The sequence below is a fragment of the Symphalangus syndactylus genome, chromosome 12 (assembly GCF_028878055.3).
Source record: "Symphalangus syndactylus isolate Jambi chromosome 12, NHGRI_mSymSyn1-v2.1_pri, whole genome shotgun sequence".
NCBI lineage: Eukaryota > Metazoa > Chordata > Mammalia > Primates > Hylobatidae > Symphalangus > Symphalangus syndactylus.
This window is the reverse complement of record NC_072441.2, coordinates 46,626,749-46,643,275: the sequence shown is the minus strand read 5'-3', so window position 1 is coordinate 46,643,275 and position 16,527 is coordinate 46,626,749. Positions and strand designations below refer to the sequence as shown.

The window sequence follows — 16,527 nt, the reverse complement described above, 5'->3', positions numbered from 1 at the left end:
TTCAGAGATTTTATTTTCTATATGTTTATCTTAGCTCTTCTTTTTCATGCTGCTGGACTTTCTCATGTGCTTGGTGATTGTTGGTTGTCTGTTCATATTTTAGAAAAAGGACTAAGTAACTGGTGTGGCTTTCCTCTGCTGTTTTAAAAGTTAGTCTGTTTTCCCATTAGACCTATCACCAGAACGGATGCCTGACTGAGCCCTGTATGTAGGATGGGATGCCTTGGCTGGCTTGTTTGCTCTAGGTTGAGCCTATGCTGGGCTCTGGGGTCCCTCGTGCCAGCGGAGTACTTTACTCTTGTTGGACTATACGTACCCACACTAGAAGCCTTGGCTTTCTGCAGTTTGTTCTTTCAGCTATCTGGTTTTTCGAGTAAGGGTTAATGCTAGGCTGCCTGTGATCTCTGTGGGGTGGGGGAGGTGGTTGAGGGTGCCAACCAGTGCAGTTCCAGGTACAGATCTTCAATTATTCCCACCGTCTTCAACCTCACTTCTCACTCCTGCCCTCCCTTGTACCTGTTGGCTCAGAGCCCAGAGCCATCAGGTGTTCCAACTGACAGATTGGCTCTCTAGATACCCTCTAGCATTCCAAGAAGCAGTTTGGCTTCCAGCTCCTTTTAGGTTGCCTGGTAGAGTATTCTGGGCTGTGGCTTTCTCTGCCTGCCTCATCCATCAACAGAGTTCAATTTGCTTTTTGAAACTAGAAATGTGTTGGATCTTTTATCCGCTGGTGAATTTCCTACTTTTCTTTCAGCTGTTAGAGATTTATTGCTTCTTTTGCCTTCCTTATTTGAGTGTGGTTTTGTAAGCTGTAAGTAGCAAACATGTATCTTTAGTCTGTCGTCTTAAACTGAAAGTCCTGATGTGAATATTAAACTGCAGCATCTGTTTTCTAATATTTACCTACCCTATGTATCTTCATGACTGCAGTGTCTATTTAAGCATTACATAATTAACAAATTAGCTGGGCGCAGTGGCCCAGGCCTGTAATCCCAACACTTTGGGAGGCTGAGGTGGGCGAATCATGAGGTCAGGAGTTTGAGACCAGCCTGACCAACGTGGTGAAACCCTGTCTCTACTAAAGATAGAAAAAATTAGCTGGGCGTGGTGGCGGGTGCCTGTAATCCCAGCTACTCGGGAGGCTGAGGCAGGAGAATCACTTGAACCTGGGAAGGAGGCAGAGGTTGCAGTGAGCCGAGATCGTGCCACTGCACTCCAGCCTGGGCGACAGTGCTAGACTCTGTCTCAAAAATAAATAAATAAATAAATAAATAAAAATAAAAAACCTAATTAACAAATTATTTCAATAAAATAAGGTGAGATAATTAGAGTAAATAACTTGAGAGGAATAAAAATAAGATAGAACTTTTTCCCCCAGAAAATCTTGTATACAGTTCATTTTGATAAAAAAGAAAAAGAAAAAAACTGCTCAAAGATTAGGGTCTTAAATTAGAATCAATTTTGTGGTTGAGTTCAATGGGTTTTAAGTAAACAATATCCTTTCCACTTTACTCATAATGCTGTTCATACTTGGTTTTGATAATGCTTTTGTCCTATAAAAGATCTTTATATTAATGTAATGAATTGCTTAAACATTTCACCAGCTTTTAAATAGCAATTTGGTAAAATAGAAAGACTCATGAGATAATTTATTCCCCTAGGACAGAGAAGGGATAAACAAGCCTTTTCAGTCTGTGATAGCAGAATGGTTTGGTGAATTTAAAAGCCTTAATTATTATGCTTTAAGCAACAACTTAATTTGCTTCTGTCTGATTCTTAGTTTTTGAGTTCTTCCTTTCATAAACTGTATCATGTTGCTATTTTGCTGCTCATCATTTTGCTATTTCTCTTTTCCTCATCAAAAAGTATTTACTGCTCACGTCCATATATTCCCTGTGCTGGTGGTGTTGCTGTGGGCTGTAGATGCACACTGGCTTTTTTTTTTTTCTTTTTTTGAGATAGAGTCTCCCTCCGTCGCCCAGGCTGGAGTGCAATGGTGCGGTCTCAGCTCACTGCAACCTCCGCCTCCTGGGTTCAAGCAATTCTCCTGCCTCAGCCTCCTGAGTAGCTGGGATTACAAGCACGCGCCACCACTCCTGGCTTTTATCTGTACATTTGAGTGCATTTTTCGAGTATAGAGTGTGGATAGTTAAGGGAATCAATTTCTAGATTTTTGAATTCCCGATATAGTTTTTCCTAACATTGCTTTGCCAGAGAATGTGTTTGGAATGGAGGTGCGTGCTCTGCTTTCCCACCTTCTCTTGCATAGTTGTCCTTTCTCACTTTTAGAAAGGAAAGGCACACTGCTCATCCATTTCACATCTTACAAAGGTCCATTGCCCTGGATGTAAAAACTACCAGGACACCAAACAAAGGGCAATTGAAAATTTGGTGTCTGTGTTAAGACAGTGAATGACAAGAAATACTGTCTCAGGGAATGACTAGATAACAGTTTTTTGCAATATTAGTTTCCAATATTTTGCTCTCAACAGAACTGAAAGAAGGCCTAATAGAGTTGTCTGCTAAGTAACTAATAGATCAGTAAGTATGTTTTTGATGGTAGATTACTGTTATTTTTGTCACATAACTCAAAAGATTTCCAAGAATTGAGAGATAATTGCTATAATAAGACTTCCATTTTTATCTTTTCATTTATGTGAAAAAGGTTTCTCACCACTTAAAGTTATAAAAACAAAAAATAGGGATAATTCTATTTTTTAATAGCTGAGTCCTATTTCATTCTGGCAAGAAATAGTAGTTACTGCATGTTCTTAGACTTGACACCAAAAGCATGGTTCATAAAGGAAAAATTGATAAATTTGATCTTATCAAAATTAAAATCTTTTTCTCTGCTAAAGACCCTGTTAAAAAGATGAAAAGACAAGCTACAGACTGGGAGAAAATATTTGCAAATCACATATCTCACAAAGGACTAGTATCTGGAATATATAAAGAACTCTCAGAACTCAGTTTTAAAAAATAATCCAGTTAGAAAGTGGGAAAAAGACACACATAGACATTTTACCAAAGATATATAGATGCCAGGTAAACACAGATGAAAAGACATTCAAGCTTATTAGCCATTAGGGAATTGCACATTAAAACCGTGATGAGCTATCATCAGAATGACTAAAATTAAAAATAGTGAAAACACCAAATGCTGGCAAGGACGCAGAGCAACTGGATGATTCATACATTGATGTAAAATGATACAGCCATGGAAAGCAGTTTGCAACTATTTAAACTTATGGTGAAAAATTGTAGATGTCAACTTAAAAATATGCAAGGGGGTATATAGTTTTCAAATTCTTTGTGGGATCCACAAACAAAAATGCTAGAATTTAAAAACATAATACCTCCATTGCTGAAAGCACTACATTCCAAAAGAATGCCTTTTAAGAAATCAGAATCTTAAATATCAGAGGTAGTTGAAATATTAAGGAACTTGGCATTTGTCTGTTAAGGGGTAGAATTGTAGTACCAAAAGTCCCTTAATTAAATGATAATCATATAAAATATGGCACTATGAAGAGTAAGAAAAAGAAGTGTTGTACTTTGTTAAGATGATGTTATTGGCTTTAAATGCCTATTTTTTAAATCAAGGTCAGGGGATGTGCTTGGACAGATGTGTTCAATAGCCATGTTCTAAACAGGCAAGAGAAAAAGGAAAGGCAGGTCAGGGGAGAGTTGTGTTTTTAGCAGTCTGTGTTGGGTAGGGCAGAGTAATATCAGACACTCATCTCTACCCCCGGAAATCACCCTGAAAGGACTACATCAGGTTTACCTTTAGGTAATGCATGATTTCAGATTTCCTATTTCTAGCTCCCCATGTGTGCAAAATCTCTATATATGCTTGATGATGCTGTCCCAGTCTTCTTTAGTAGGGGATTAAGCCTTCCATTTCACTATTAGCCAGCTTAAGATACAGGTACTTACAGGATTAGTTATAATGTAAATGAATTTCAGTCATTTGATAAATATAATTTTTTTTTTTTTTTTTGAGACAGGGTCTCACTCTGTCGCCTAGGCTGGAGAACAGTGGCATGATCTCAACTCACGGCAACCTCTTCCTCCCGGGTTCAAGTGATTCTCCTGCCTCAGCCTCCTGAGTAGCTGGGATTACAGGCATGGGCCACCACTGGCTAATTTTTGTGTTTTTTGTTAGAAACAGGGTTTCATTATGTTGGCCAGGCTGGTCTTAAATTCCTGACCTCAAGTGATCTTCCTGCCTTGGCCTCCCCAAGTGCTGGGATTACAAGCATGAGCCACTGCTTCCAGCCCTGATAAATGTAAATTTTCTATGGTCATTTTTTAGTTGACAGAGAAGAATGTGGGAGGAAAGGGGTATCATTGGGTGGAAGGAGGCATTTGGGAAGGTGGGGAAGCAGAGGGTTAAGCTTTGAAGGCTACAAATAGAAGCAGAAGTGGGGTATTTTAGTCTTGCTAATGTATTACTTCACATGATTTAGGAATGTTTTGGTTAATTTTTAAAAATACTGCTGACTGCTCTATTAAGAAATTTGTATCCCTGAAGATTAATTAACCTAAAATATATTCTGTTAAATCAGACTAATGCAAAAATGGCCTATAGCTACATCTACCAAGTGAATGTAAAAGTCATTCGGTTATGTAGACTTCCTTCCCCAAAGGTGATAGAAATTCAGTGTACAAAATGATAGTATTTGGTTATAAATGTCTTATGTAGCAAGTATTTTTATTGAAGTAATTTTGAATTTAAAGAAAAATGGAAGGCCAGGCGTGGTGACTCATGCCTGTAATCCCAGCACTTTGAGAGGCCGAGGTGGGCAGATCACCTGAGGTCAGCAGTTCAAGACCAGTCTGTCCAACATGGTGAAACCCCATCTCTGCTAAAAATACAAAAAATTAGCCAGGCGTGGTGGCAGGCGCCTGTAATCCCAGCTACTTGTGAGGCTGAGGCAGGAGAATCACTTAAATCCGAGATGCAGAGGTTGCAGTGAGCTGAGATGACAGCACTGCCTCCAGCCTGGGTGACAAAGCAGGACTCCATCTAAAAAATAAATGAATAAAGAAAGAAAAGTAGAAAGAATTCTAACATTATCCGACTTTAAGATAAATAATATGCTTTAGCATGAGATTTCAAGTATGTGATTTGACTTGTCTCAAGCTCCTTTGTCCTTCTGACCCTTATTTTTTTCATTTACCGGTGAGGTGATGATTGATAGGATAGTTTTTTCTTACCTCCCTAATAACAATTCTGGGAGAATTAATTCATTATTGAAAGAGGAATTCTTTAGCTTGCTCATAAAATGGTATATCTAAAAATTATAAATTTTTGAATGACTTTCCAAAAATACATTATGGCTTTCTATGTTGGACTCTTGCCTATTTTAAGAATTTTTTGAAGTCAAATTAGTGAAATGGCTAATTTCTTCTTTCAAATTAATTGTCTGTCTTTGGTATATGTTTATGAGTTGCCTTAGAGGAATCAACTTTTTTTTCTTTCTTTTTTTTTTTTTTTTTTAGAAAAAGTCTCGCTCTGTTGCCCAGGCTGGAGTGCAGTGGTATGATCACGGCTCACTGCAGCTTTGACCTCCCTGGGCTTAGGTGATCCTCCCACCTCAGCCTCCAGACTAGCTGGGACTACAGGTGTGCACCACCATACCTGGCTAATTCTCCTGGCTCAGCCTCCCGAGTAGCTGGGATTACAGGTGTGCACCACCATGCCTGGCTAATTCTTCTGGCTCAGCCTCCTGAGTAGCTGGGACTACAGGTGTGCACCACCATGTCTGGCTAATTTTTGTATGTATTGTAGAGACAAGGTTTCACCACATTGCCCAGGCTGCTGTTACATTTTTACTTGAGGAACGGGCCTAGATAGAATAACACAATTGAGATATAATAGATATTATGTATATTTACTAAAGAGAGACATATGTGATTTTTCCCCCTGAATCTATACTTTCAAGAGGCAAGTTAATAAATATATATCTAGATGGGATACCCTTAATCTAAGCCTTACAGCAGGTGGGTATAGCTTAGAGTCAAACATTGAGCCTCCTCCACTCAGGAAGTTGTGGGGATTCTAACACCATCGGCAAGCTGCTTCAACTGTAGGTGTATTGGCAGGGGTGCAAGTCGAAGTATCTGTAGTTCATAATTAAAGATTATGACTTTGTGTTCCTGGCCAACATGGCAAAACCTCATCTCTACTAAAAATACAAAAATTAGCTGGGCGTGGTGACACATGCCTGTAATCCCAGCTATTCCGGAGGCTGTGTCAGGAGAATCACTTGAACTTGGGAGGCGGAGGTTGCAGTGAGCCAAGATCGTGCCACTGCACTCCAGCCTGGGTGGCAGAGTGAGACTCCATTTCAAAAAAAAAAAAAAACCTCTAACATACACATCAAGTATAGAGTTCTGTAATATGGCAAATATATTTTTCCTGTGTTATAAAGAATGACATTTACATTTTAAATGACTTTGATATTGAGTGGTTCAAAAATAAACTTTGGGTTGGGCATGGTGGCTCACACCTATAATCCCAACACTTTGCGGGGCCATGGCAGGAGCATTGCTTGAGCCCAGGAGTTCAAGACTGGCTGGACAACACTGGGAGACCCTGACTCTATAAAAAATAAAATATTAGCTGGGTGGTCCCAGCTACTTGGAGGCTGAGGTGGGAGGATCGCTTGAGCCTGGGAGGTTGAGGCTGCAGTGAGCCATGAATGCACCACTGCACTCCAGCCTAGGCAACACAGTGAGACCCGGTCTCAGTTGATCAGTCAATCAATAAACAAATAAACTGAAATTCCTTTTATGAAGGATGCTGTGATTGTACAACAAAATCTCAGGTCAGGGTGTGATTTTTAACTATGAAATTGACCTTTCACACAACCTGGAAGTTACTTTAAGTTTAGGACTTTCCAAAGTAGACGAGTAAAAGTGCTTAGTTTTTCTTTTTTCTTTTTTCTTTTTCTTTTCTTTCTTTTTTCTTTTTTTTTTTTTTTTTTTTTGAGACAGAGTTTAGCTCTGTCTTCCAGGCTGGAATGCAGTGGTGCAATCTCGGCTCAACCTCCGCTTTTCGGGTTGAAGCGATTCTTCTGCCTCAGCCTCCTGAGTAGCTGGGATTACAGGTGTGCACCACCACACCTGGCTAATTTTTGTATTTTTAGTAGAGACGGGGTTTCACCATGTTGGTCAGGCTGGTCTTGAACTCCTGACCTTGTGATCTGCCCGCCTCGGCCTCTGAAAGTGCTGGGATTACAGGCGTGAGCCACCGCACCCAGCTGTGCTTAGTTTTAATTAGGTACTAGATCTGCAACTTGGGAAAGTATCTGATAACTTAATGAAATATCTGATTAAATATCGGAAGCTATTTAAAAATCAGTAGTCTAGTCAGTCATATTTTTCTACCAACCTAAACTTTTATTAAAGCTTTAATAGCATCCATACTAAATAATAAATACTTGTCAGGATAACTTTTGAAAAAAACAATATACCCTAGAAGAAGATTTAAAGAAATGCAGATACCTGTGCACGGTTAAGCACCTGCTCATGGCCGAGCATTTGGGAGGCCGAGGCAGGCGGAACACAAGGTCAGGAGATCGAGATCATCCTGGCTAACATGGTGAAACCCCTTCTTGACTAAAAATACAAAAAATTAGCCGGGCGTGGCAGTGGGTGCCTGTAGTCCCAGCTACTCGGGAGGCTGAGGCAGGAGAATGGCGTGAGCCCAGGAGGCGAAGCTTGCAGTGAGCAGAGATGGTGCCACTGCACTCCAGCCTGGGTGACAGATCGAGACTCTGTCTCAAAAAACAAAACAAAACAAAACAAACAAACAAAAACCTGCTAAGTACCTGCTCATTAATCCTTATTTTAAACAAAATTGCATAGTGTATCCGTGGTTCTTCCACTATGGCCAAAGGAAAACACTCATCCTAAGTTGTTGGTTCATTTGAGACCAATCTGCTGAGAATTCCGTCGAATTTCCCACGTAGCCAGTTGTTAAAAGCAGTCAAACACTTTTATTACAGGCCTATTGGTGGCATGGGCTCTCTGTTATTAATGTCTGGCTTTCATTCCATAACAGTCCAACCCCTCTATGGGTCTTTATAAAAAGAGGTGGAAGGAAATGTTTTGTTCAGACCTGGCCTTCTAAAGTGACTAAACAGAAGCTAAAGAAGATGATCATCACTCCATCCTACGCAGCCCCCAGTGTAGCAATGAGGCAGTATAAAGTAGTAAAGAACAAAGTTTGGAAGTCAGACAAACCAGGATTCAGATCCTGGCTCTACTATGTATGTGCTGACTGATCTTAGACAATGTGCTTAACCTAAATCTCTTTAACTATAAAATTATGAAAAATATAAAAAATATTATTTCATGGAATTATTATGAAGATTAAATGAAATAATATGTGATGTACTTTGTGTATAGTTCATAACAATAAGTAGGAGGAGGGAAGAAAATCATTCATTTCTAATGCCTTTTTAATTTTTTAAATCAGAAAAGAACAAATTTGTTCTGCCAGACTATTATTAGTTTCCTAATTCTGTGAAGCTGTGACTTGGGGTAAAGGTTAATCTGTAGAGAGCTTAAAACCAGTTTCATTACTAGCCTTTACAGTATACTTTGGTATTTCTCCAAGATCGGGGTCCTGGCTTTTTACGTGAAAGGCCAGAACCTTAACATTAAGTAGTGAGAAAAAGTAGTCCTTAACTTTTCATTAAAGTATAACATGAATATTGAAATGTACATTTATGCTCAAGAAACACCACTTTACCAGCATGCTGGAAGCCCCCCTCATTTCTTGTCCTGTCTTCTAATGGAAGTCTAGTTTTGCCTGATTTTGTTTTTGATATAAGTGGACTCATATCTTTGGGGTCTGGCTTCTGTTGCTCAGCATTATGTTTGTGAGATCATCCTTATTGTCACATGTAGTTATATATCCTTCATTTTCATTGCTATCTAGTATTCCACGTGTGAACATACCTCAATTTATTTATTCATTCTACTGATTTTTGTTTTTAGAGACAGTCTCACTCTGTAGCCCAGGCTGGAGTGCAGTGGCATGATCATAGCTCACTGTAACTGGGCTCAAGTGATCCTCCTACCTCAGCCTCCCAAGTAGCTGCGACTACAGGTGCACGTCACCACACCTGGCTAAATCCTTTATATTTTTTTGTAGGGACAAGATCTCACCATGTTGCCCAGGCTGGTCTCAAACTCTTGGGCTCAAGTGATCCTCCTGCCTTGACCTTCCAAAGTGCTAGGATTACAGGCATGAGCCACTGTGCCTGGCCCTCTCCAGTTTTTAGCTATTACAGATATTGAAGCTATGGATATTCTAGTACCTGTCTTTTGGTGAACATACATAAGCATTTGTGTGGAATAGAATGGCTGGGTCATAGATATGCCTATGTTCTGTTTTTAAAAAAATTATTTTACTTATTTTTTAAAAATTGATGTAAATTGCATATATTTATAGTGTACAATATGATGTTTTGAAATATGTATACATTGTGGAATTGCTAAATTGAACTATTAGTAATTAACATATGCATTACCTCACATACTTTTTTTGTGGTGATAACACTTAAAATCTACTTTCTTAGCAATTTTCAAGTATATATATAGTCATTAATTATAACCGCAATGTTATATGATAGATTTCCTGAACTTATTCCTTCGGTCTAATTGAAATTTTGTATCCTTTGTCCAACATCTCCCTCTATGTTCGGTTTTTTTTAAAATGCCCATCTTTAATTTATTTTATTTTGTTTTTAGAGATGTGGTCTTGCCATGTTGTACATGGTAGAAGCAGAAAAAAAAAGATTACAATTGCTGTGTGAAACCATTTTTTTAAAGGACTTAATATCGCATTCACCAAGGTGAAGTCTTCATGACCTAATCACCATCTAAAGGCCCTACCTCTTAATACTGTTGCATTGGAGATTAAGTTGCAACATGAATTTTGGAGGGAACACAAACATTCAAACCATAGCAAGTAGTGTATGAGAGTTTCAGTTGCTCCACGTCCTCCCCAGTACCTGGTATTTCACATATTCGTTTTAGATGTGCTGATGGGTGTAGAGTGAAAAACCACGTTGTGGTTTTTTGGTTCGTTGGTTTGTTTTTGAGATTGAGTCTCGCTCTGTCCACAAGCTGGAGTGCAATGACGTGATCTTGGTTTACTGCAACCTCCGCCTCCTGGGTTCAAGTGGTTTTCCTGCCTCAGCCTCCCGAATAGCTAGGATTACAGGTGCCCACCATGCCTGGCTAATTTTTATATTTTTAGTAGAGACAGGGTTTCACCATATTGGCCAGGCAGGTTTTGAACCCCTGACTTCAAGTGATCTGCCTGCCTCTGCCTCCCAAAATGCTGGGATTATAGGCATAAACCACCAGGCCCAGCCTGATACCATGTTGCAATTTGAATTTGCATCTCCTTGATAACTAATGAAGTTGGGCATCTTTTTCAGGTTTATTTTCCATTTGGATATCCTCTTTTATGAAGTCATTCAAGTTCAGATATTTTGTTCATATTTCTTTTTTTTTTTTTTTTTTTTTTTTTTTTGAGACGGAGTCTCGCTCTGTCGCCCAGGCTGGAGTGCAGTGGCGCAATCTCGGCTCACTGCAAGCTCCGCCTCCCGGGTTCACGCCATTCTCCTGCCTCAGCCTCTCCGAGTAGCTGGGACTACAGGCGCTCGCCACCACGCCCGGCTAATTTTTTGTATTTTTAGTAGAGACGGGGTTTCACCGTGGTCTCGATCTCCTGACCTCGTGATCCGCCCGCCTCGGCCTCCCAAAGTGCTGGGATTACAAGCGTGAGCCACCGCGCCCGGCCTTTTTGTTCATATTTCTATTGGTGTTCTGTATATATTTTTTTAATCAACTCATAGGAATTCTCTGTGCAATCTCTATGTAAATAAACCCTTTCTCAGATATATTATTGCCATATCTTCTACTTTTGTTGTCATTTTGTTCTAATATTGTGTTTTGGTGAGCAGAAGTTCTTTTTTATTAAATTTTATTTATTTATTTATTTATTTATTTTTGAGACAGAGTCTCGCTCTGTCACCCGCCACCAGGCCCAGCTAATTTTTTTGTATTTTAGTAGAGATGGGGTTTCACCCTCTTAGCCAGGATGGTCTTGATCTCTTGACCTTGTGATCCGCCCGCCTCGGCCTCCCAAAGTGCTGGGATTACAGGCGTGAGCTACCATGCCTGGCCGAACAGAAATTCTTAATATAATCAAGTTTATTATTTTTTTCTTTTATGATTAGAGGTTCTGTGTCCAGTTTAAGAAGGCACAAATACTTTAAATATTCTAAGGTCACAAAGATATTCTATTGTTTTTCTCTGAAAGCGCAATTGTCCTATCTTTCACATTTAGATCTGCAGTCAGTTAGGAATTGATTTTTGTATATAGTGTAATTAGAGTTAAAGATATATGTATTTTTTCCAATTAGATATTTAAATGACCTGGTACTGAGATTTTTTTAAAAGCAGCATTGCCCAAAAAAGCAACTTTGGCAATAGTTGGTTCATTCACCACTAGAATGAATTCCAATCCTAGCCCAAAAGGAGGCTGAAAGATGTGTCAGAGCCTCTTTTTCTTTCTGGATCACCATTTAGTCTAATAACAAATAAAGCATGTGGGGATTTCTCTTGTGATCCCCACAAATTGAAAGTCACATCTGCAAAAGTTAGATAGAAGTATATCATGCAGTATCTGTGAAGTAATACTTGCAAAGTATTTATGATAGGTTAGTCACTAGTTAATGTGCTAGGAAGAAGTCACCATGCCCAGCTACTTTTTAAAATATTTTTTAGTAGAGACAGGGCTTCACCATGTTGGCCAGGCTAGTCTCAAACTCCTGACCTCAAGTAATCTGCTCGCCTCAGCCTCCCAAAATGCTGGGATTACAGATATGAGCCACCATGCCCAGCCTTGGATTAGCTCTTTATGATTCCTTAATCCTTTTTTCTAGTACCTTACAAATTAATTTTTCTGTTTTACATCTGTTAAGAGACAAAGGACTTAAGTGCAATTAAATTGGACATAAAAACTGGTAAGAATTTATTAAATAGTAAAACTCATGATCCTATTCAATTGTAAACTCTTGGTAGCTAGTGGGTACAGGGACTATGTTTATACTTTTTGGATTTCCATAGAGTGAATGAACAGTGAATTGCATGTAAGGGTATCTATATCTTTGTGAATTCACAATTGTCTCAAGTAGTAGAAAAGCAAAAGTAAAAGTTGTTTTTACAGTTGATTTACAGTTTTTACCAAAGATCTAAATGACTATATATTAAACAGGATCAAACTTAATCATCCGGGACCATGTATAACAGCACTCAATAAAGCAATAGATAAAGGATCTTGATGTCTGATAGTGCTGCGTGGTACTTGCTATGGAGGGTCTGGCAGAACTGGACTAAAACAGCTTCTCTGAGCTTCTTTCTTTCTTTCTTTTTTCTTTTTCTTTTCTTTTGTGTTTTTTTGAGACGGAGTTTCACTCTTGTTGCCCAGGCTGGAGTGGAGTGGCGTGATCTCAGCTCACCGCAACCTCCGCCTCCCGGGTTCAAGCAATTCTCCTGCCTCAGCCTCCCAAGTACCTGGGATTACAGGCATGAACCACCATGTCTGGCTAATTTTTGTATTTTTAGTAGAGTTGGGGTTTCTCCATGTTGGTCAGGCTGGTCTCAAACTCCCGACCTCTGGTGATCCACCTGCCTCGGCCTCCCAAAGTGTTGGGATTACAAGCGTGAGCCACCATGCCCAGTTTCTCTGAGCTTCTTTTATGTTCTCCTGTTTCCCCTTCAGAAAAACTATACTTAGGTTTTCAAAGCCGCCTATTTAGTTAAATGAATGCAGAAAGATGTGATCCAGATTTCCATAACTTCAACTGTGTACTGCATTTTTCTGACATTGTTTTTCTTGCTGACTCTATGCAGAGCCAAATCTACGGCTTTTTTATAGTAGAGATGATGTTTCCTGTGAGGTTTTTTTGTTGTTGTTACTGTTGTTCTTTTGTTTTTCTTTTTGAGATGAAGTCTGTCTCTGTCGCCCAGGCTGGAATGCAGTGGCGTGATCATAGCTCATTGCAGCCTTGAACTCTTGGGCCCAGGTGATCGATCATCCCATCTCAGACACCTGAGTAGCTGTTCCAACCACCAGAGTAGATGTTCCAGCCTGGCTAATTTTTATCTTCCTATTTTTTGTAGAGACAGGGTCTCGCTTTGTTGCCCAGGCTAGTCGTGAACTCCTGATCCTCCCGCCTCAGCTTTCCAAAGTGCTGGGATTACAGACATGAGCCACCATGCCCAGCCATTTCCTGTGTTTTAATGTCTTTAGTTAGTTAGGTATAGAATAGTGAGGGATTTTTTTTTGCTCAATTATTTGAACATGTTATAATATAATAAGGATAACATAAAGATCTTATCCTTGAGTTGTCTGGAACTGTATTTTAAATGGTAAAACTAATTTCAGCGACCCTGATTGACCCTGTTGATTTTATAGATAAGGAGGAAACATGTTCAGGTCACGCAGCTAGTCAGTAGCAGGGATAGCACTTAAATCCTGGTCTTGTGACCTTGATTCCAGTACCCCTCTCTGCTTTTAAATATATTGAGCTATAATTTTTAAAGAATCTCCCCAAGTTTAAAGATTCAGTATTTATTAATTGTGTTTTAATAGTTTTAAAACCATTTCTAATCTCATTTTATTTTGGTGACTCTGGGACTTAAAATACATAGTTCTTTAAAAAACAGTTATATTAATATATAGTATCTCACAAAATAAAAGTATATTGCAATTTCTAGCAAAATACTGAACGGGAATGTCAAGTTATGAAATGACTTAGATTAAAAGAGTTTAAGACGTGAGCAACACGTTCTTTTTAGTATTATTTAGAGAGTAGTGTTGCTCAGTAGAGAGGTGGAAATATTGAACTGGGAATCTCAAGACCTGTGTTTTGTCCTGTCACCGACTAGCTGTATGATTCTGGACAAATGACCCACCTTCGCTGGGCTTCAGTTTGCTTGTCTGATACATAAGGGAATAGAGCTAGAATTAGAACTATCTCTTCAGTAAATAACTCTCACTATTGCTGAATGTGCGAAGTCAGAAAGAGCACATTTGCTGTCAGAAGTCTTTGGACATGAAAATGATCTGTGCCTAATATTCTTCATCTTGACACTATTAAGTAACCACAGGCCCGCCAGCCAGCCAGCAATCAATCTCCATCTGTAGAACTTCCATTGTTGTCCATGTATAGCAGTCTGGAGAAGGGCCAGGTTTTATTTTTGCCAGGAACTCTCTTGGCAAATCTGTATCCCTAGGGATGTCTGTTTAATTTTGTGGTGCAGAGCACAGTTTAGTGAAAAAGAGGAGGAATGCTGAGCTATTTGACTCCGAATGCTTTCAGAGATAGATCATTTTCATTTGTTTCCATAGTATCTATGTTTCAAGATGTTTTGAGGGAAAATGTGAGCCAAAATAAGATGAAAAGAGGAAGGTGAGAAACCTTCCAGTATATGCTGACTCAGGAAATACATTTGAACTATGCGAGTATGCGTGTTTCCGCAAATAGAAAACTTCTGATATACGTATCCAGATTTGTCATTTTAGCTTTTCTCATGCATAACTTTTTGATTTTAAACTAGTCTCCTAGATTTAAACTGTTAAGAAAAAAAACTTCTATGGAAAACTGGCATATTCTACTAGATATTTCAAAACTATCCCATTATCTTGCCTTCTGGAAATAAATATAAAAGTACCTGAATTTGAATAAATTCTCGACTTTTTTAATTCATTTATAAAGATCTCAGTTTACATCTAGATTTAACATTCATTTGTTCAAGAAAATTTATTTTGTGACCAAAAGTTGTATGCTGAAAATTAAATACCTGAATTTCTTAAACCATAGAAATAGATCAAGTTGAGGTTGCATTTAGTTAAAATGCCAGTGTGTGTTACCACTGACCTTCGTTCTTTATTAAGTTTTTCAGTCTTTCAAACCTTTAACATCTTTTTCTTCTAACTTTCATATCCATTTGTTGACAAATCCTAAGAAGTTTACTTTCATAATGTCTCTCAAATTTCACCCTTTATCTTCACTGCTGTTGGCCTATCCTAATCCAGAAGGGCCTAGATTACTGCAACAACTTCCTAACTAGTCTCCCTTTCCTGAGTATTCCCTTTAAGTCTTAAGCTAACATCCAGATTAATCTTCTTTAAACATCAGACTGTATATCTGTTTAGAAATCTTAAAACTTCTTCATTTAAGTCTCAATACTGTCAAGCATTTAAAGCCCTTTATGTGTGGTCCTTTCTTTTCCATCCAACTGAATTAATTCAGCAAATAGTGTTGCAAGCAGCGATATGTGAGGCACTGTGCAAAGATAAAGATAAATCAAATCTAGCTTCTTCAATGAGAACTCATGGACACAGGAAGGGGAACATCACACTCCGGGGACTGTTGTGGGGTGGGGGGAGGGGGGAGGGACAGCATTAGGAGATACATCTAATGCTAAATGACGAGTTAATGGGTGCAGAAAATCAACATGGCACATGGATACATATGTAACAAACCTGCACATTGTGCACATGTACCCTAAAACCCTAAAGTATAATAAAAAAAAAAAAAAACTATATGTACCACTAAAAAAAAAAAAATAAAAAAAAAAATAAAAAAAATTAAAAAATAAATCTAGCTTCTTGCAGATATAGGTCAGCATTAATGTCAACACATCCGGGATTTTTTTTTTCCTTTTAGAAACTTGTTGTACTTCATTCCATTCCACTTAAATTATTCTTGCCCAAGTTATCAATGATCTCCTTATTGTTAGATCGGGCAGTTTTCTTTTCCTTTTTTTAAGAAACAGGGTCTTAAAAACAAACAACCCCATCAAAAAGTGGGCAAAGGACATGAACAGACACTTCTCAAAAGAAGACATTTATGCAGCCAAAAAACACATGAAGAAATGCTCATCATCACTGGCCATCAGAGAAATGCAAATCAAAACCACAGTGAGATACCATCTCACACCAGTTAGAATGGCCATCATTAAAAAATCAGGAAACAACAGGTGCTGGAGAGGATGTGGAGAAATAGGAACACTTTTACACTGTTGGTGGGACTGTAAACTAGTTCAACCATTGTGGAAGTCAGTGTGGCGATTCCTCAGGGATCTAGAACTAGAAATACCATTTGACCCAGCCATCCCATTACTGGGTATATACCCACAGGACTATAAAACATGCTGCTATAAAGACACATGCACACGTATGTTTATTGCGGCACTATTCACAATAGCAAAGAGTTGGAACCAACCCAAATGTCCAACAACGATAGACTGGATTAAGAAAATGTGGCACATATACACCATGGAATACTATGCAGCCATAAAAAATGATGAGTTCATGTCCTTTGTAGGGACATGGATGAAACTGGAAAACATCATCCTCAGTAAACTATCGCAAGGACAAAAAACCAAACACCGCATGTTCTCACTCATAGGTGGGAATTGAACAAT

General features: G+C 38.8%; 1 protein-coding gene across 3 annotated transcripts in view; it reads left to right on the top strand.

Annotated features, from left to right (window-relative positions):
- Positions 1 to 16,527, top strand: part of DIPK1A (divergent protein kinase domain 1A) — a 126,731-nt gene that overhangs the window by 17,219 nt on the left and 92,985 nt on the right. The gene's annotated exons all lie outside the window — the stretch shown is intronic.